We start from the raw sequence: 23,160 nt of genomic DNA on the forward strand, positions 1-23,160 counted from the left end.
CTAGGGGGCGTAGCTTCAAAATAAGGGGAAGCAGATTGAGGACTGAGCTGAGGAGGAACTTCTTCACAAAGGGTTGTGAATATGTGGAATTCCCTGCCCGGTGAAGCAGTTGAGGCTACCTCATTGAATGTTTTTAAGGCAAGCACAGATAAATTTTTGAACAGTAAAGGAATTAAGGGCTATGGTGAGCGGGCAGGAAAGTGGAGCTGAGTCCACAAAGATCAGCCATGATCTTATCGAATGGCGGAGCAGGCTCAAGGGCCAGATGGCCCACTCCTACTCCTTGTTCTTATGTTAAGGAGTTCTCATTGGAAATTCTGATAGACTTTTTCTATAAAAGCACTTTAAAGAGGGCTTTTAATACCTTAGCCAATCCCTATTATACAATGGAGTCTTTCATTGATATCCAAGTGTCCAAAGGGCATGGATGTCAAAGTGACGATCCTCTCTGGATAGAGGCAATAATAGTTAATATCTTACCCTAGAATGGTATCAGAATTCACCTTCCTGAAACTGAACAACACCCTTCACAGGGCAACAAGGACAAGTGCAACCACTAGATCCCAATCTTGGCGTTAACATCCTGAGGTCAGGCCCTAACCCCCAGGTCCCTTGGAGAAGCCTCCCTCTGCAGCCTGGCAGTGCCAGAGAGGCATATGGGCAAACCACTTATCTCCTTGCCTGTTATTAGTACAATGCACCAAGTCAGGGTGACACTGCCAGGGAACTGGGGTCCTGAGAAGGACTGAGGGGATCCCATCTGGGAGAGTGTCTCTTTTATAGGGGAGGCTTGAGGCCCCTAGCCAGGGTTAGACTATTATGGAAACTTTATCCCAAATATGGCTTTCAAGCTAACCCCCTTACATGCTCTACTATGGAAATATCACAGTCTTCAGAAGCTCCGCAGGCAAGGCTTATTCGAAGAATAAACATCAGTTCCTGTTGTCCAACCTACTCACCCATTTTGACCCTGAGAAACAACTTTTATTTTAACTTGGTGCAGTGCTGTCAAATTGCTGGAAAGGCAGGATCCTTGCAGGTGCAGATTGACAATATTCTCAAATTGAGAAGAAAGGGTTGGCAGTCATATTGGCTGTGAAGATGTTCCATCAGTACACCTAAGTTCTTTATAGACCATAAACTCTTACTGGGCCTCAGTGAATCATAGAAACTGTACAGTGTAGAAAGCAGCCATTCAGCCCTTCAAGCCTGCATCAAAGAATTTCACCCAGGCCCATTCTCTGTAATCCCATTTATTTAGCCTGTTAATTTCCCAGACACTAAGGGGCAATTTAGCATGGCCAATCCACCTAACCTGCACATCTTTAGACTATGGAAGGAAACCCACACAGACATGAGAAGAAATTGCAAACTCCATGCAAACATTTACCTGTGGCCAGAATTGAACCCTGGTCCCTGGCGCTGTGAGGCAGCAGTGCTTAACCGCTCTGCCACCGTGCCAGCTCTTCAAAGAGGACAAAGCAATTCCTCCCATTTCCTTAGCTGGGCCTTGTTGTTTGTAGCCTATGAATATATTCTGGAGCATAGTCCTAGGACACAAATAGCTAACGCATACATACTGAGTTGCCCACATGCCTGGCTCCTTTACCAGCACTAGAAAAGGTTGTGATGACTCTGAACTTTCTGGAGACTTTGCCAGTGGCGACAAGACAGATTAAAGTCTGGACCCAAAAAGACCCAATCTTATCCAAAATTAAGCACATGATTTTACATGGAGGTTCCAAAGACAACTCTCTGAAGAAATTAAACCCTACGCTGTTAAGAAGACCAAACTTGGTGCCGAAGGTGGGATCATTCTTTGGGGATCCTGCTTAATTATTCTGCCCCCCCAGGACAATGGTCAATACTCACAAAACTATATAATGGCCACCAGGAGTACCAGAACAGAGGATGCTGGCCAGGAGTTATATCTGGTGGCCTGAACTTGATTCTGAAATCAGAGACTTAGTAAAGCCAATGTGATCAGTGTCAGGAAAATAAAAAATTTCCTCTCCCAGCCTCTCTGCACCATGGGAATAGCGTTCCAGGCCATTAATGTATGTGCATGTGGACCTTGCAGGTCCCTTTATGGGTTCCATATTTATAATCATGGTGGAATCTCACTCCAAGTGATTGGAGGTGCACTGCATGGGCTCCATGACTACCCAGGCCACGATTGAGAAATTGTGGCAATTCTTCAGAATGTACTGAATTCCAGGAACTGCTTTGTCCTCTTTGAAGAGCTGGCACGGTGGCAGAGCGGTTAAGCACTGCTGCCTCACAGCACCAGCAACCAAGGTTCAATTCTGGCCACTGGTTAACAACAATGGCACAAGCAATGATTTCCAGAATGTTGTGCACTCCAGTGGTATCTGAAGTTCAAGCAGCACCTTATCACCAGTCATCAAATGGACAGACAGAACCAGTGGTTCAAACCTTCAAAAATGGTCTGAAGAAACAACTGGTGGCATCCATGGAGACTAACCTGGCATGATTTTTATTCAATTACAGGACCACACCGTACACCACAACAGATATTGCTGCAGCGCAGCTTCATACCAGATTGACCCTATTATTCCCAAACTTGGCAGGGAGAGTACCAAAAGGAAAACCAAAAAGGAAACTTTGATTTTGCAAGGACAAAAAGGAATTTTGCAATGGGTGATCATGTTCATGTAAGGAACCTTTGTGGACAGTTCCAGATGTGTCCCTGGAATCATTATGGAGAAAACAGGATCAGTAGCTTCTAAGGTCAAACTCAGGGTAAAACCCTAAAGAAGCACTTAGACCACTTGGGGCAAGGGAATCCCTGCCCAAGCCACCCCCACCACTGGCCATTGAAATGGCCACTGTCACTGACAGCCCACAGCTCAAAGCTAACTCAGCATTAGTCCCTCCAGATAGCATAAGTACGGACTCTGAGATGGAGGGTAAAGAAGTGGGTTTTTGGGCTGAAGTGGAAATTGAGGAGGAACGTGCTTTGGTATCTCTGCGACATTCCCTTTGAAAAAGAAGGTCCACTGTGTAGTTCACACTACCTGACCCACTCCGCTTTCAATGGACCTCTGCCTGAGTGCCAAGCACCGAAAAGAACCTCCTCACAGTGGGTACGCTGGGAGAGACCCGGACTAAGGGGGAGGGATTTTATAGAGGTTCACTGCATGGAAACAGCTCTTCAGCCCAACTTGTCCTCGCTGCCCAATTTTGACCACGAAGCTAGCCCCAGTTGCCCACATTTGGCCCATATCCCTTTATACCAATCTTGCCCATGTAACTGTCTAAATGCTTTTAAAACACAAAATTGTACCCGCCTCTACTACTGCCTCTGGCAGTTTGTTTCAGACAATTACCACCCTCTTATTGAAAAGATTGCCCCTCTGGAACGTTTTGTATCTCTCACCTTAAACCAATCCTTCTGTTTTAGACTTCCATACCTTCGGGAAATGATGTTAACTATCTAGCTAATCAGTGCCCCTCATTATTTTATAGACTTCTATAAGATCACCCCTAAGCCTCCTACACGCCAAGGAGAAAAGTCCCTGTCTATCCAGCCTCTCCTTACATCGCAAATGATCAAGTCCTGGTAGCATTTAGTAAATCATTTCTGCACTCTTTCTGGTTTATTAATATCCCTTCTACAACAGGGTGACCAGAAATGTACACAGTATTCCAAGTGTGGCCTTACCAATGTCTTGTCTTGTACAACTTCAACAAGACATCCCAACTTCTGTATTCAATGTTGTGATCAATGAAACCAAGCATGCCGAAACCAAAACAGAAAATGCTGGAAAATCTCAGCAGATCTGGCAGCATCTGGAAGGAGAGAAAAGAAGTGATATTTCAAGTCCCACTGACTCTTTGTCAAAAATTGGCCCTTTGTCAAAACATTGCCAAAAGCCTTCTTCATCACTCTGTCCAGCTGCGACTTCACTTTCAAGGAGCTATGAACCTGTACTCCTAAATTTCTTTGTTCTATAACACTCTCCAATGCCCTACCATTAACTGAGTAAGTCCTGCCCTGGTTCAGTCTATCAAAGTGCATCACCTCACATTCATCTAAATTAAACTCCATCTGTCATTCATTGGCCCAATGGTCTAATTGACCAAGATCCTATTGAAATCCTTGATAACCTTCTTCACTGTCCACTATACCACCAACCTTGGTGTCATCTGCAAACTTATTAACCATGCTCCATAAATTCTCATCCAATTTATTAATATAAATAACAAGTAACAGTGGACCCAGCACCAATCCCTGAGGCACACCACTGATCACAGGCCTCCAGTTTGAAAAGCAACCCTCTACAACTAGCCTACAAATAGTGTCTGTCTTCCGTCATCAAGTTGATTTTGTATCCAATTGGCTACCTCATCCTGGATCCTCAGATTTAATCCTATGCAACAACCTACCATGCAGTACCTAGTTAAAGACCTTGCTAAAGTCTATGTAGTCACCGTTGACTGCGCTGCCCTCATCTATCTTCTTTGTTACCCCTTCAGAAAACTCCATCAAATTTGTGAGATCTGATTTTCCACTCAAAAACCCAAGCTGACCTAATCAGTCCTTGCCTCTTTAAATGCCTGTAGATCCTAACTCTTTGAATACTTTCTAACAAGTTACCCACTACAGATGTGAGGCTCACCAGTCTGTAGTTCCCAGGCTTTTTTCTGCAGTCCTTCTTAAACAAAGGCACAACAGTTGCTACCCTCCAATCTTCAGGCACCTCCCCTGTGGCTGTCCATGATTCAAGTATCTCTGCTAGGGGACCTATAATTTCTTCCCTAGCCTCCCACAGCTACCTGGAATGCATTTCATCGGGCTCTGGGGATTTATCTATCTTGATGTGCTTCAAGACTTCCAGCACCTCCATCTCTGTAATACTTACACTCATCAAAACATCATTATTTATTTCCCCAAGATTTTTAACATCCATGAGTTTCTCAACAGTAAATACCAATGAGAAGTATTCATTTAGGACCTCGCCCATCTCCTGTGGATCTACACATGTTATGATGGTTACAAAGGCTATGGGGGATTATCAATAGATCTCCCCGTAAAGTACAAGTTGCCAAATCATTGCTCATGCAATGGGAAGTAGCCATTGAGGGCTTTGAAACCTGTAACTTTACCTGGAATGTAGTTGTAGGTCCCAGACTGTAGCCTACCTGACTGAAAGCTGAAGGAACAGCCCTTTCCTTTGGTGCACAAAAAACAGTGTTGATGGCAGGAAACTGGTGTTTTGTTGAATGGCAACAGTTTTACAAGACAGCAAATGTAACATCACTCCACTGTTACCTTCAACTCCTCTCTATAATCTTCCTTTCCCTCTCCCCTCTGCCTCTCCTTGTCTGGCTCCTCCCTTACTTGATTCAAAGCTGTTCAATGCCTCCTGTGGCAAATTGAAAATTAATAATTTGATTGGAATCAACATTCTGCCAATGTTTTATAAAATTTGTGGGTTATAGAATCCCTACAGTGTAGAAGGCCATTTGGCCCATCAAGTCTGCACTGACTACAATCCCACTCGGGCCATATTTCCACGTATTTACCCTGATAATCCCCTGACACTATGGTCAATTTAACACAGTAAAAAGTCTGACAACACCAGGTTTTAGTCCAACCTATTTATTATATTTACTATTTATTACTATTTATTATAAATAGGTTGGACTAAAACCTGGTGTTGTCAGACTTTTTACTGTCTTTACGCCAGTCCAACGCCGGCATACCCACATCAGTTTAACACAGCCAGTCCACGTAACCTGCACATCTTTGGATTGTTGGAGGAAACTGGAGAAGCTGGATGAAACCCACAGAGAAACAAGAAGAACATGCAAACTTCACATAGACAGTCACCCAGGTACAAATTGAACCCAGATCCCTGGTGCTGTGAGGCAGCAGTACCTCAGAAACAGATTGGCTGTAACACCATCTGAATGCTCTTCTATTCTGGCTCCTTCTGCATCTCCCTTTCTTTCGCCCTTCCCCTGATTGCTGGGCCTTCAAAAGCCTTGAGCCAATTCTTTGGCATCCCCTCCCTTAAATCACTCACATCCATCTCTTCCTTTAGGCTCATTTTCACATCCAATTCAGGGATTTTTTTTTCTAGAAATAAAATATACCTTGGATCTGATTTCAGAAAAGTAACTAAGTTAATTTATGCAAATTTTAAAGAACATGTAGAGATCATTTTAGTTGAATAATGAACTCAGGTATAATGTAATCAGGCTGAGTACAATGCAATTAAATCATGTGTCTTGTATAATTTAACTTTGGGTTAAAATCTGTGGGACCTGGCCCTACTACTTGATCTAACTGTAAATTTGTGAAAATATTTTTTGAATATAGAATCAAAAACAAACTGCTAATTATTTGAATATTCCAAATTCAAAAGAAAATTTCTCCAGATCCCAATTTTTTTTGCATATAATTCATGACATGTTAAAATGTGAAGGATACAAAGGGTGACACAATAGCTCTCCTCCCACACACTCAATGTCCCAGCTATTCAGTATTTGTACTCTTTTAATAAAAAAAATTATCAATGGTGACAGCACCTGATGGGGCACTTTAATTAAAATAAAAAGTCAAATGGAAACTTAACTAATTAAATCAAAATGATATTCCCAGGCGCAATGATGTCTCCCTGCCCAGTCACAGAGGCATGTGGAGCATACCAGAAGATTCCAAATGCTGACAGGGTTGAATGTGTATCCATACAATCAACAAGTAGACACAGAATCCCTGCAGTACAGGAAGAGGCCATTTGGCCCATTAAGTCTGCACCGACTACAATCCCACCCAGGCCCTACCCTATATTCCTACATATTTGCCCACTAATCCTTCTAATCTACACATCTCAGGATACTAAGGGCAATTTTTTCTGGCATGGCCAATAAACCTAACACACACATCTTTAGACTGTGGGAGGAAACCAATGAGAAGTATTCATTTAGGACCTCACCCTTTTTCTCTCCTTCTCCAGTCTACCCCCACCTACATTTGGGATTTTTTCTGATGCCTGATGTCATTTCAATGATTTCCAGTTTCCGGGTCCTAACCATCAAAATACCATTAGAAGGTATTTTGAGAGACCCAGAGGGAACCCACACAGACACGAGGAGAATGTGCAAACTCCACACAGACAGTGACTCAAGCCAGGAATTGAACCCAGGTCCCTGGAGCTATGAAGCAGCAGTGCTAACCACTGTGCGACTGTGCCGTCCATAAGCTACATGAGCTGAACAATTACAATCGTTGATATTACCAAGCATGTACTTAATGCATTTGTATGACATTCATCTGTCCTCTATTTAAATAGGCTAATGGTTCCACTCAACTTGAAGATAAGAACAATATCACAGGGACCTAACTTTTACCCATTAACTCCACCGAAAGTAATTTCTGGGTTCTAAAAATATTAATACTTTGCATTAAAATCATTGCACTTATCAAAAATAAATTCATGTCAGAAGCCCCATGGAATGTTTCCCTGTGAATGCTGGGCCCTGTCTTTGTATCCAGATAGTCTGTTTCACTTCCCCTTCCTCTAATCTCATCTGTTGCCTCAGGGGGACTAGCTGGGGTAAATGCATGGGGTGGTGGGTAATAGGGCCTGGGTGGGATTGTGGTTGGTGCACACCGATGGGCCTAATGGCCGTCTTCTGTAGTGTAGGAAGTTATGATTCTATAAATTCACTTCACCCACTGAACTTCCTTCTCACTTCTGACACTGAACAATCCATGCTCAGCAAAGGTCCCCTTATCCCCTCACATCAAGTAATTTTGATCTCTGCATAATGTTGAACTGTTTTGTCACCTTCGCCTCTGTGCTTACTACTTTTGGCAGGAATCCTCCTTGCTTGATGAACCCTTTCATCCATCTCTAATACTTTCCCTCCACTTGGACTGCACCCTCTGACCCATTCTTGACATTTCTGTTGAGAACTGCTGACATGACTTCAGTCATCTTAATTTCTCTGCTTGCTTTACCACTTCAAACTGTCTCTCTCTGAACTTGCTGCACTCTGTTCTCTCAGATCTAAGCCTGACCTTGTTATCAAACCTACTGACCAGGATGGTGCAATGGTGGTCCGATGTACCAACCTCTATCGTGCAGAGGCTGAGTGCCAACACTCTTACACTTCATTTGACCTCCCCTGAACATCAATTCAATGGTTCTAGAACCAGCATTGACCTCATCTCCTCTGGAAATCTTCCCTCAACAAATTCCAACCTTATAGCCCACAAACCCTGAAGAGCTGGCTTCAATCTCCTTCCCAAAATCCACAAGGATTGATTGGTAGACTCATTGTTTTACTCTGTTCATGCTGCACTGTGGTTATTTCTTTCTGTTGTGTTTTATTTTCCTTCTCTCCTTCTCCAGTCTACTCCCACCTACATTTGGGATTTTTTCTGATGCCTGATGTCATTTCAATAATTTCCAGTTTCCTGGTCCTTACCTTCTAATGGTATTTTGATGGTTTTTTGAGAGACAGGGTCTACAGGCAATTAGAGAAACAAGTACTGATTAGGGACAGTCAGCATGGCTTTGTGAATGGAAAATCATGTCTCTCAAATTTTGGTAAGTTTTTTGAAGGAGAAACCAAGAAGATAGATGAGGGCAGTGCCATTGATATTGTCTACATGGACTTTAGCAAGGCCTTTGACAAGGTACTCCATGGTAGACTGTTGCATAAAGTTAAATCTCATGGGATCCAAGGTGAGGTGTCTAAATGGATACAAAATTGGCTTTTTGACAGAAGCCAGAGGGCAATTGTAGAGAATGCTTTTTCAAACTGGAGGTCTGTAACCAGTGGTGTATCTCAGGGATTAGTGCTGGGTCTGCTGTTATTAGTCATTTATATCAATGTATTGGATGAGAATATAGGAGGCATGATTAGTAAGTTTGCAGATGACACTAGGATTGGTGGCATAGTGGACAGTGAAGAAAGTTATCTCCAATTGCAATGGGATCTTGATCAATTGGGCCAGTGGGCTGACGAACGGCAGATGGAGTTTAATTTAGACAAATGCGAGGTGATGCATTTTGGTAGATTGAACCAGGGCAGGACTTATTCAGTTAATGGTAGGGCATTGGGGAGAGTTACAGAACAAAGAGATCTAGGGTATATGTTCATAGCTCCTTGAAAGTGGAGTCACAGGTGGACAGAGTGGTGAAGAAGGCATTCGGCATACTTGGTTTCATCGGTTAGAACATTGAAAACAGGAGTTGGAAAGTCTTATTGAAGTTGTACAAGACATTGGTAAGGCCACACTTGGAATACTGTGCGCAATTCTGGTCATCCTGTTATAGAAAAGACATTATTAAATTAGAAAGAGTGCAGAAAAGATTTACTAGGATGCTACCGGGACTTGATGGATTGAGTTACAAGGAGAGGCTGGATAGACTGGATAGACTGGGACTTTTTTCCTCTGGAGCGTAGGAGGCTGAGAGATGACCTTATGGAGGTCTATAAAATAATGAGGGGCACAGATCAGCTAGATAGTCAATATCTTTTCCCAAAGGTAGGGGAGTCTAAAACTAGAGGCCATAGGTTTAAGGTGAGAGGGGAGAGATACGAAAGTGTCCAGAGGGGCAATTTTTTTCACGCAGAGGGTGGTGAGTGTCTGGAACAAGCTGCCAGAGGTAGAAGTAAAAGACAATTTTGTCTTTTAAAAAGCATTCAGATAGTTATTTGGTACAATGGGTATAGAGGGATATGGGCCAAATGTGGGCAATTGCAATTAGCTTACGGGTTTTTTAAAAAAAGAGCAGCATGGACAAGTTGGGCCAAAGGGTCTATTTCCAATCTATAAACCTCTTATGATTCTATAACTCTATCTCCTCTTCACTTTAGATGTCCAATCCCTCCATACATCCATGCCCAACCAGGGCGTTCTGAGTGCCCTCCACTTTGCGCTTGAATGGAGACCCGAGCAGTCTTCCTTCACCACCAGCTTCTGACTGGCTGATTTGTTCTCTCATTGAAAGATTTTGCCTTTAACTCGTCTTACTTCCTCCATATAACAGCTGTGGCTATGGGTACCCATTTGGGTGTTAGTTATAGAACATAGAACAGTACAGCACAATACAGGCCCTCCGGCCCTCGATGTTGTGCTGAGCCAAGTCCAAACCCAAAATCAAGCCATCCCACTCCTTATCATTCTGGTATGCTCTGTGTCTATTCAATAATTGCTTACAGGTTCCTCGAGTGTCCGACTCCACTGGCTTTTTATGGAGTATGTGGAACATTTCCATGTTCTAGTCCAACTCATGTCCCCCATCCACAACTCTTTTTCTGGTACATTGAGAACTGTATCAAAGGCCCTTCCTGCTCTCATCTGGAACTGGGAAAAAAACCATCAATTTTGCTTCCAATTTCCAATTTTTTGTGGCATTGCTTATTGTGTGTAAAAAGATACTGGACTCACAATATGGTGTAGCTTTGTGGTAACTACTTGTCAGCATAATTTAGTCAGATTCTGTTGACAGAAGATATTCTCATTCTAACTAACAACGTAAGTATTTTCCACAAGGTACTGATATTAAATGGCAAGGTGGCACAATGCTTAGCACTGCTGCTTCATAGTTTCACGGATCTAGGTTTGATTCCTGACTTGGATCACTGTCTATGTGGAGTGTGCACATTCTTCCTGTGTCTGTGTAGCTTTCAAACAGGTGCTCTGGTTTCCTCCCACAGTGGAAAAATGTGCGGGTTATGTTGATTAGCCACGCTAAATTGCGTATCCCGGTGTAAATTGGAAGGACTAGCAGGGTAATGTTGTGGGGATAGGGCTTGGGGTGGGATTGTTGTTGGTGCAGATTTGATGGGCTGTATGGTCTCCTTCTGCACTGAGATTTCTATGAAACTCAAGTAATGTATAAAATCGAAGTTGCAAGAAGAATTTGTTTCATCTTTTTTAAAAAACCTGCAATAACAAATTGTTTTGCTCAATGCCACATTCATGCACCCCAGATTCCACATATCAGTGGAACCAAAATAACATTGCGAATGCAGTTAATCTTGAAATCTGCAGTAGAAAAGGGATTTCAGTGCATCATACCCACCTTTATCATAGAATCACAATATCCCTACAGTGCAGAAGGAGGCCATTTGGCCCATTGAGTCTGCACTGACCAGAATCCCACCTAGGCCCTGTCCCCATAACCCCATGCATTTACCCTAGTTAGTCACCCTGACAGTAAGGAGCAATTTAGCATGGCCAATCCACCTAGCGTACATATCTTTGGACTTTGGATCTTTATAATGTAAGTAATATGCAATATAATGCAGATGATGGGAACCTGAAATAAGAACATAAAAATGGCCAACAGAAGGGTTTTAGGCAAGAATTATCAACCAACTTTCTGTTTCTCCATAGGAGCCAACTGTCCAATTGGGTGTTTCCCACTTCCTCTGTGCTGATGGGGGGGATTTAAAATTTGTGGGTCTGATTTTCTTTGGCAGCTTTACAAGATTAACATTGACAGCTCAAGTAGGATCAAAAAGGTGGAATGAGTAAATTTCAAAGCAATCAAATGGTACAGTAGAAGTTGACCAGTAAGAGAAGATGATTGTCTTTTGGAGTTGTGCAAAGTTGCATTGACAGATTGAAAGACAGTCTTACAGAGCACCAAGTGCAGCCAGTTAATGGGGCCCATAAATGTCCTGATAATGCAGCAACATTAAAGAGTTAATTCAGCTTATTTATCGGTGTAACAAGTAGGCTGACATTAATACTGTAATAAAGTTACTATGAAAATCCTCTAGTCACCACACTCCAGCGCCTGTTCTGGTACACTGAGGGAGAATTTAGCATGCTTAATGCATCTAACCAACACGTCTTTTGGACTGTGGGAGGAAACTGGAGTACCAGAGGAAACTCACACAGACTCGGGGAGAACATGAGATTCGGCACAGACAGTGACCCAAGCCAGGAATCACTGCTGTGAGACAACAGTGCTAACCACTGTGCTACTGTGTGGCCCCAGGGACAGAGGGCGCTTTAGTTGGATTGAAAGGCTGGTGTGATTTCAAAAGAGGAGAACTTGACATTTTTTTTACACTTCACTTGAACAGGGTTTGAAAAGCATTCCCACCAACAGGACTTCTCTTTTTATTTGGAGGTCCACAGGAACCAACTGGGAATCAGCAGAGAAGTAAAATAAGTAATGTCAAAGTTACAGAAAATTTAAGAAGAAATAAAGATTGTAAAGATAAACCTTAAAAGCCTGAAGAATCACTTATCTATGAGCTTGCATAAAAGCAAAAAATCATGTTGTGTTACAAAGATTGAGGACATGGTTCAGAAATAGTTCTTAGAGCCACCCAGTGACCAAACTGTGTAATTAAATGTTGTGATAATATTACTTGAGCAAAACATGTTGGCTGAAAAACTCTGGCATAGTGCCAGTGGAGACAGGGCTACAGAAGCCTGAGCTGCTGAAAACTGATGCATTGTATCCAGCCACTTGTAGTGCGGCTTGTCCAGCATATCATAGAAGGTGAGGACATTGCTGTAGACATGTCAGTGTCCAGTGAAAACTTTGACTGTGAAAAGAAATTAAGACTTCCATTTATGTAGCACTTTTTACGGTACCCAGATATCATCACAGTCAATGAAGTACTTCTTTGAAAGTAGTTTACATAACAGTCACTGATAAAGTGCAGGAAATATGGCAATTCTAAGAACATAAGAAATAGGAGCAGGAGTAGGCCATCTAGCCCTTCGAGCCTGCCCCACCATTCAATAAGATCATGGCTGATCTGAAGTGGCTCAGTTCCACTTTCCTGCCTTCTCCCCATAACCCCTAATCCCCTTGCCTACCAAAAACCTATCTACCCGCGTCTTAAATATATTTAGCGAGGCAGCCTCCACCACTTCAACAGGAAGAGAATTCCAGAGATTCACCACCCTTTGAGTGAAGAAGTTCCTCCTCAACTCTGTTCTAAACTGCCCCCCCTCTTATCTTGAGGCTGTGCCCTCTAGTCCTGCTGTCCTTTCTGAGCGGGAAGAACCTCTCCACCTCTACCCTATCCATCCCTTTCATCTTCTTTATACGTCTCAGTGAGATCTCCCCTCATCCTTCTAAACTCTAATGAGTACAAGCCCAGTTTATTCAGCCTCTCCTCATAGCTCAACCCCCTCAATTCCGGTATCAGCCTAGTGAACCTCCTCTGCACTCCCTCCAAGGCCAAAATATCCTTGCGCAAGTGCGGTGACCAAAACTGCACACAGTACTCCAGCTGCGGCCTCACCAGTGCCCTGTACAGTTGCAGCAAGACCTCCCTACCTTTATATTCAATCCCCCTCACTATGAAGGCCAGCATCCCATTTGCCTTCCTGACCCCCTGCTGCACCTGTAGGCTTGGTTTTTGGACTCATGCACAAGGACCCCGAGGTCCCTCTGCACCGTAGCATGCTGCAGCTTTTCGCCCTGTAAGTAGTAGTCCTTCCTACTATTATTCCTACCAAAGTGGATAACCTCACACTTGCCAACATTGTATTCCATCAATTCATTTGTAACACAGCAAACTCTCACTCACAGCAGTGATAGTGCTGTGATAATCTGCTTTACTGTGAAGTCGCTTGAGGGATAACTTGATCAGTACACTAGGGACAACTCCCTGATTCTTTGAAACAGTGCCCTGTGATTCTTCCACATCCACCCGAGCAGATAGACGAGGTCCTCGGTTTAATGTCTCATCCGAAAGCCAGCACGCTCAACAGTGTGGCATTGTCTTTATACTGCACTTGAATGTCAGCCTTGATTTCTGTGTATAAGCCCAGCAATGGGACTTGAACCTAGAACCTTGTTCCTCAGACTGAGAGTGTTGCTAGTTGATACAAGGCTGACACTAACTATAAGAATGTTGTAGTGTCAAATAGCAATTTAAACGATGTAGGCACATCCTAAACACTCCCAACGAAACAGCCACAGGAGGGACCCACACCCGACAAAAACAATAACAACTTGTACCCATGATATGTTAATATACAATTCAGATGTGTGACTTGTTAGAAGGAATAAGACAATATTCAAAGTTCAAATTAAACAGCATTGTCTTCATTAGAGTAAGCAGGAATGCTAGTTACGATACAACTCAACCGTATCAATATACCTATTACAAATGTGTTACAAATAATATGTGTATACATAGGATCACGCAGTGGGTGGTCAATTCGCTGTCGATGGTACCCCCAGTAGCTGACCAAGCGGCTTGCTTAAGCACTTCATCCCCTCTCTGCAATGATCATTGGCCTGTAACGTCCTGGCTCCCCGGCATCGGATTTCAAGGGTGGTGGTACCTCTCAGAAGTTTCCAAGTAAAAGTTTACACGGCAATTGTCCAGAGGCTCAAAGTTCCCCTGGACAATTGTTCTGCAATGGGAACCATCCAATGAAATGATTTCAATCACTAACTTCAAATAGTTCCACCAGGGATAATCTAATAGTTACTCAGAAAAAGTGTAAAAAAAATTCAACTTCTAACTCCTGCACAGGACAGTTCCACACTCCTGACTTCCCAGATGCCTCCCCCACCATCCCATCGCTCACCCCCACCTCCGCCGCTACCCGACCAATCACGCCCCACTCCTCAATCCCTCACGGCGTTCCCCCATTCCACGATTCCCACTCAACAGGCCTCCCCACCCCATAACCTGACCCAGTCATCCAATTCCTCCTGAAATCTAATCCACTGACTCCCAAATCCCCTCACCCACCTCCCCCAATTCCAACATCTGAATCCCAATCCTGACCTCCGATATCCCCCTACCCCCTTCGATTCATCCGGATCTCTCCATAATCTGAAACCATGACCCCAACCTACCGAACCCAATCCGATTGCTAACACCCAGATCCCACCACCTCTCCAACATCTGAATCCCAAACCCCTGACCTTTAGCCCCCCACAGTCTTTGATTTCCAATCCCCCCAATGCCCAAATTTTCTGACTCTCCCCACCATACCCAGATAGTCCTTCTCATTGCCCCTTCTCCCAGCTTCTGAACAGCTGCATGATGAACAGTCATCAAGACTCAAAACGTTGGCTCTATTCTCTCTTCACAGATGCTGTCAGAACTGTTGAGATTTCCCAGCATTTTCTGTTTTGGTTTCAGATTCCAGCATCTGCAGTAATTTGCTTTTATCTTTGCCATTCTATGAAGACAGCTTTACTAACAACCACGGACACGTGGCAACTTCAATACAACAAGAAGAAGCAAAGGATTCTGAGGTGCATTTGAGAAGCATATCAAAAAGGTACAATGACCCAAAGAAGGAGACTAAGTTGTATTTTGTAATCTTAAACAGGATAATTTTACAGTGGTTACGTTTCCTCAGAACTTTTAAGGTAAGGAATGTTCCCCTCCAGTACGGCCGCGATGCTTTTCCTAATCAAAAGTGTAACTCCTGTTCCTCTCTTACCTCCTGTTCTATCTTTCCTATAGCACCTGTACCTTGGAACATTGAGTTGGCAGTCCTGGCCCTCCCTTAGCCGTATTTCAGTAATGTATGAGCTGTGTGGAAATCTTTTTGATAAGAAAAGAGAAGGAATGCTATTAAGTTCAAATTTAGTGGGAGCGGTACGTACAATGACATATACGAAATGCATGTGCATTTACATAAATAATTATATGCCTCAAATTGAGGAAGTGTTTTCTGAATGTCTGGCTGGTCATATGATGGTTTTTTTTTGTCTCATTGTCTCTTTGTGCTGAGAATCATCTGTTTAATTCTGAATAAAATTTGTTGAGTTACATGCTTATACTTCCAGGCTTTATATGCTTGCTCATTAAGATAGTCTGCAGTGCAGCATTGGCATTGCGATGATTCAAGGAAATCTACCCATGAGGGATTTCAGTAAACAGAATTTGAGTATTAACTGTGAAGAAGCTGAGATAAGCCTTTTCAATGGCATCTGCTTTCCTTGGCCACCAAGGAGTCATTTTATTAAGTGGCAAGAATGCTACAAATGCTTCAGTGCAACAATTACATTGTTGATTTTTCATAGAATCCCTACAGTGCAGAAGGAGGCCATTCAGCCTATCGAATCTGCACCGACCTACAATCCCATCCAGGCCCTATCCCTGTAATCCCCGCTAACCACCCCCTCCCCCACCCCCGACACTAAGGGACTATCTAGTATGGTCAATCAACCAAGCCCACGCATTTTTGGACTGTAGGAGGAAACCGGAGCACCCGGAGAAAGCCCACGCCGACATGGGGAGAATGTGCAAACTCCACACAGACAGTCACCTGAGGCCGGAATTGAACCTGGGCCCCTGGTGCTGTGAGGCAGCAGAGCTAACTACTGTGACCACCTCCCCCGCCCCCCCCCCCCCAACCCCGCCACATAGACATCAGGGCAACTCCCCACCCTACAAGCATTGGGGTGACCTCCCTCCTCCACACAGGCACTGAGGTGAGCCCCCCCACCCCCAAACATTAGGGTGGCGTGACCCCCTCCTTACACACATAAGAGGAACCCCGCCAATGGAGCTACCCAGAAGACCCACTCTACATTGACAGTGCCAGGTTGGTAGTGCTCTACATTCTCCTTCCCCCGGGGCCATTACTTAACCTTGGTGATCCTTCTGGGTTCCACTCAACTTCTTCAACTTATTTAATATCAGAATTTTGTAAAAATGAATATTCACTGAAGGCTGGGAAGAATTGTTCTGCAAGGAAGCCCTTTAATTATGTTTAAATGTATTCAAATTTATTGAAATAGGGCAGGAACCTGGTTATGTCACAGGCAAGATGTGGAAAATTGGAAAATGAACACTCACCAGTGAAGATCTCATTTTCCAACTCCTGGGAGGGCTTGAAATCGGCTCAGAATGTGAGGGAACTGGAGACCACAGGTCTATAGAAAATCAGGCAATTAAAAGCTACCTGCTAATACTGCAGCAAATGTGCTGAAGTGGATTCCCGGGGATGTTATAGTCAGGAAGGGAGTGTAATTGAAGAAGGAGAAATGTTCCTATTACATTGTGCAGGTGCACTGGTGAGTGGATTCAGAGGTCTGAAAGGTACTGCTCTGGCCTTGCTCTGTGATACAAATCACATGTACACAGAGACATAAAATCTCTTTAAGAGGCCATGGACTGGAAAAATCGGGCTGCAGAGAACAACTAACTTTTGAAGGGATCGTTGGGCAGGAGACCTTTAAGCTTTTCTTGTGGTAGCCCTGAGCTTGTGCCCAGCACCAGTGAATAGCAAGGTGTCAAAGAAACATAGCAGCACAGGATCATAGGGACAGGCATTTTGCTCACCAAACTTCTTTCACCATTCAAGGAGATTGTGACCGATATATGACCTCGCTCCATAAACCCACTTTGCCTACATCTCTTCTTGCCTTTGGCAAAGAAAAATCCATCAATCTCAGATTTAAAATCAACATTCGATCTAGCCTTAATTGAGAATTCCAAACTTCTCCCATCCTTTCTGTGTAGAAGCATTCCCAAATTTCACTCCTGAAAGATTAGGCTCTACTTAATTGACTAATAATGGATGGGATTTTCCGGTCCTGCCATCATGGGAGGGAGTGGCCAGGCCACTTTCCAAATTTTCCTGTCCCATCCACAATGATGCTTGCCACTAGCTGGACTGGAAAATCCTGACCAATAACTCCATCTCTACCCCTTAATATCTTGACAACATTGATCAGACCACCTCTTTATTTTAAAAATTTCAGGGAATACAGCTTCTGTTTGTGTAGCCTCTCCTCAGAGTCCAAGTATCATTCTGGGAAAACACATTGCACTCCCTCCAAGAATAGTATGTCCTTCCTAAGGTGTGGTCTCTAGAACTGCACACAAGATCCTAGGTGGGGTTCGATCAAAAGTAAAAGCAAAATTCTGCAGATGCTGGAATCTGAAACAAAAGCAGAAAGCGCTGGAAAACCTCAGCAGGTCTGAAAGTATCTGTGGTTTCGAGCCTGGATGACCCTTCTTCTATTCTCTCTCCACAGATGCTGTCAGGCCTGCTGAGATTTTCCAGCATTTTCTGTTATGGTTAGGAGAGGTGAAGCATGTCTTCTAACCCGTTGTATTCTAATCTAGATATAAAGGCCGGTATTTCATTAACCTTTTTAGTTATTTTCCTTACCTAATGTGACGTTTTAACATTGTACATAAACATGAACCATCAGATCTTTTTCTTTTATTCTTTACACATGGGATATATGTAAGTCCAGCATTCATTGTTCCCCTTTAATTGCCCTTGAGAAGATGGTGGCGAGCTGCCTTCCCAAATACAACTGTGTTCTTGCTTAGCCATTTCAGAAGGCAAGTAATAATCAGTCACATATAGAACAGATAAGGATGTTAAATTTCCTTCCCTGAGGAACATTATTGACCAGGTGAGCTTTTAAACAATCCAGTGGTGTCAAGGTCACTGTTATGATTTTTTATTCCAGATTGGTCTGATTAATTTAACTTAACTTCTCCCATTGTCACTTAGATATTTGAACTCATGTATCCAGATTATTAGCTAGCCTTGTGGATTATTAGTCCAGTAACAACCAGTATGTCATCATACCCCATACCTGTCTCTTTGGAGCACCATTGTTTAGCCTTTTCACTATTTAGACTGTTTTCTGTTCTATCCTATTTAGGTTCTAAGTTGATAGCCTCACATTAAAATCCATTTGCCACAGTTCTGTCAATTCACTTCAGCTATTGATATCTCTTAGTAACTTAAGCATCCATACTGCTTACAATGTCACCTATATTTGTGTCATCAACAACCTGGATACATGGCTTCCTATTCCATCACCTGAGTTATTAATGAATATAAAGACTAGCTGAGGCCCCAACACAGATCCTTGCATGACATTACCCATCTCATCCTGCCAATCGGAATACCTGCTTTGTTGTAATCAGTTGTTCGCTGTTTGATTGTCTGTCTGTCTGTCCGTCTGTTAGTTGCTCACTGCTGTTAGTCAAGCCTGTGGCTATGTTGACAGAGAAAGAGAAACTGAAAGCAATGGAGAAACATGTGGCTTCATTCACTTTAAACAAATATGTGTCGTCAGTACTGTCCCATCTGATGCGTGCCTTGTGTGTATGCCTCTGAGGCACAAAACACAACTACTAGTAAACAGGATGGAGAATATTTTAATTTTACCAGCCCCAACGCTTTCCTTTCTATGCCTGGAGATCCGTCATGCAATGGGATTGATGGATTTAGCGATTTAAGAACAAATTGTCTTGACAGATATCAGCAGTTCACAAGTAACAAGAGAGTGGTATTCATCTGTTGCCTTGGGTCAGAAGGCCAGCAAATGTTTGAGCATTTCATATGAGACATGTCTATATTTGATATAGTGTTCTTGAAGAATACTTCAGGTTAGAGAAAAATGTGGTGATCCAACAATATGCATATGAATAACAAGTCCATAAAAACAACTTTGGGGCAGCATGGTGACTCAGTGGTTAGCACTGTGGCTTCACACTGTCAGAGACTGGATTCAGTTCCTGGTTTGGGTCACTGTCGGTGCGGAGTTTGCACATTCTTTCCCCGTGTCTGCATGGGTTTCCTCCCACAGCCCAAAGATGTGGGGGTTAGGTGGATTGGTCATGTTAAATTGCCCCTTAGTGTAAGGGGGATGAGCAGGTGGGGTTGTGATGATAAGGCCTGGGTGGGATTGTTGTCGGTGCAGGCTCAATGGGCCAAATGGCCTCCTTCTGCACTGTTGGGATTTTTTTGATTCTATGAATATGTGACAGCATTACGGCACTTTAATTTTAAAAGACTCCAGTTCCACAGATTGGGCAACACCTCTTCATAAAGGATGACCCTTGAAAAAGCCACAATTTTGGCTGTCAAATCTGCCACGTTTGCAAAAATGCATCCTCAAACTCAAGAGTTGCAGATGCAGCTTGCCCAGCCATCTCATGTGCCAGGGTTATGGATACATAGTTCAGCAGGCTCATCAACACGTGTCCCATTACAGTCAGATATCTTCAAAAGTGTGTCCAAATTGTGAAGGCCCCATCACTTCACAACACCAGGTCCAGCCTGAGGGAAAAAGCATCACTCATACTTAAAGAGGAATCACTTCACAAAGCTGCCAAGGTCATCAAAGATGATGCCTTCATCACTTCAAAGCATGGAGGAATCAATTCGGAGAGTAAAGTATCATCATGGACGGTAAAGCACTAGGTAAGTTTAAAGATTAAACTTTATTAAGCTTATATCACAGCATTTCTGTGTCATTCCTCAGCAATGTTGACACTTATGTATCTATGTTGAGTGACAACACCTAGCATCATTATTTTCAGCAATTTTCTCTCAGTTCTGGAGCAATCCTCAGACACTCCACAAGCAGACAATGATGTGATTATTCTGGTTTTTGGGAACAAATGGTTCCAGTGACTGCAAAAACGTCAACCTAGACAAGTTCACCTATGCAGCGAATGACAGAAGCCCAATGGGGGTAAAGCTGTTCGATAAGTTTGGCTTCAAACTTGAAGCCCTCACTGGAGCACATGTTCCTGTGACACTGACTATGCAGAATGCAATCCTTCCTTATTGACTGCGTTTGGGGAGAGGAAAGGGTCGTGTCATGTGCCTCATCTCGACATATCAATTCACCAGTTTAACAAAATATTAGAGAGCTTCTGTTTACAATCCAGACTGAAATGTCACAGGGGCTTAAATGACTTAGAAACCATAGAAAAGCTACAACAGAAGGAGGCCATATGGGCCATCTTATCCATGCCAACCCAAAGACAAACAGGTGCCCTTTCTAATCCCACCTTCCTGCACACTTTGTTTAAAGTTCTTTCTCATGTCCCCTCTATGCCTTCTGCCATTTTATCTTGAATCTATATCCCCTGGTTCTAGAATTCTTCACCAAAGGAAACAATGTTATCCTGTCCACTGCATCTCTTCCCCTCATAATTTTGTACACCATAATCAAGTCACCCCTCAGTCTTCTTTGGAAATAACTCAACCAATCCAATCTCTCCTCAGAATGAAACTTCTCTAACCCTGGCAACATTCTTACAAACCTACTCTGCACTCTCTCCAGAACAACTCTGTCCTTCCTGTAATGTGGTGACCAGAACTGCACACAATACTCCAGTTGTGCTCCCTCTAGTGTTTTATACAATTCCAACACTATGCCATGCCGTTTTCGCCCCCCCACCCCGCAAACTCGGAGTGCTTCACTCCAGCGGGGTTTACAGCCACACACTCCCCACAATCACAGCCCCCCCAATTCTCCCAGCCACACACTCCCCACAATCACAGCCCCCCCAATTCCCCCAGCCACACACTCCCCACAATCACAGCCCCCCCAATTCACCCAGCCACACACTCCCCACAATCACAGCCCCCCCAATTCTCCCAGCCACACACTCCCCACAATCACAGCCCCCCCCAATTCCCCCAGCCACACACTCCCCACAATCACAGCCCCCCCAATTCCCCAGTCACATGCTCCCCACAATCACAGCCCCCCCAATTCCCCCAGCCACACTCTCCCCACAATCACAGCCCCCCCAATTCCCCCAGCCACACACTCCCCACAATCACAGCCCCCCCAATTCCCCCAGCCACACTTTCCCCACAATCACAGCCCCCCCAATTCCCCCAGCCACACACTCCCCACAATCACAGCCCCCCCAATTCCCCCAGCCACACACTCCCCACAATCACAGCCCCCCCCAATTCCCCCAGCCACATACTCCCCACAATCACAGCCCCCCCAATTCCCCCAGCCACACACTCCCCACAATCACAGCCCCCCCAATTCCCCCAGCCACACACTCCCCACAATCACAGCCCCCCCCAATTCCCCCAGCCACATACTCCCCACAATCACAGCCCCCCCCAATTCCCCCAGCCACACACTCCCCACAATCACAGCCCCCCCCAATTCCCCCAGCCACACGCTCCCCACAATCACAGCCCCCCCCAATTCCCCCAGCCACACGCTCCCCACAATCACAGCCCCCCCCAATTCCCCCAGCCACACGCTCCCCACAATCACAGACACCCCCAATTCCCCCAGCCACACACTCCCCACAATCACAGCCCCCCCCAATTCCCCCAGCCACACGCTCCCCACAATCACAGCCCCCCCCAATTCCCCCAGCCACACGCTCCCCACAATCACAGCCCCCCCCAATTCCCCCAGCCACACGCTCCCCACAATCACAGCCCCCCCAATTCCCCCAGCCACACACTCCCCACAATCACAGCCCCCCCCAATTCCCCCAGCCACACACTCCCCACAATCACAGCCCCCCCAATTCCCCCAGCCACATCCTCCCCACAATCACAGCCCCCCCCAATTCCCCCAGCCACATGCTCCCCACAATCACAGCCCCCCCAATTCCCCCAGCCACATCCTCCCCACAATCACAGCCCCCCCCAATTCCCCCAGCCACACGCTCCCCACAATCACAGCCCCCCCAATTCCCCCAGCCACACACTCCCCACAATCACAGCCCCCCCAATTCCCCCAGCCACATGCTCCCCACAATCACAGCCCCCCCAATTCCCCCAGCCACACACTCCCCACAATCACAGCCCCCCAATTCCCCCAGCCACATACTCCCCACAATCACAGCCCCCCCCCCAATTCCCCCAGCCACATACTCCCCACAATCACAGCCCCCCCCCCAATTCCCCCAGCCACATACTCCCCACAATCACAGCCCCCCCCCCAATTCCCCCAGCCACACGCTCCCCACAATCACAGCCCCCCCAATTCCCCCAGCCACATACTCCCCACAATCACAGCCCCCCCCCCAATTCCCCCAGCCACACACTCCCCACAATCACAGCCCCCCAATTCCCCCAGCCACATACTCCCCACAATCACAGCCCCCCCCCCAATTCCCCCAGCCACATACTCCCCACAATCACAGCCCCCCCCCCAATTCCCCCAGCCACACGCTCCCCACAATCACAGCCCCCCCAATTCCCCCAGCCACACACTCCCCACAATCACAGCCCCCCCAATTCCCCCAGCCACACACTCCCCACAATCACAGCCCCCCCCAATTCCCCCAGCCACACGCTCCCCACAATCACAGCTCCTCAAAGTGAGAGACTGCAGCAGTGCAATTTGCAAGGGCTTTGTGCACAACCTTCAGCTGGAAGTGAGCTGAATGCACTGGGACCCAGCAGCGCCA

Source organism: Carcharhinus amblyrhynchos, chromosome 11 (genome assembly GCF_965287045.1).
Source record: "Carcharhinus amblyrhynchos chromosome 11, sCarAmb.v2.hapA, whole genome shotgun sequence".
Classification (NCBI taxonomy): Eukaryota; Metazoa; Chordata; class Chondrichthyes; order Carcharhiniformes; family Carcharhinidae; genus Carcharhinus; species Carcharhinus amblyrhynchos.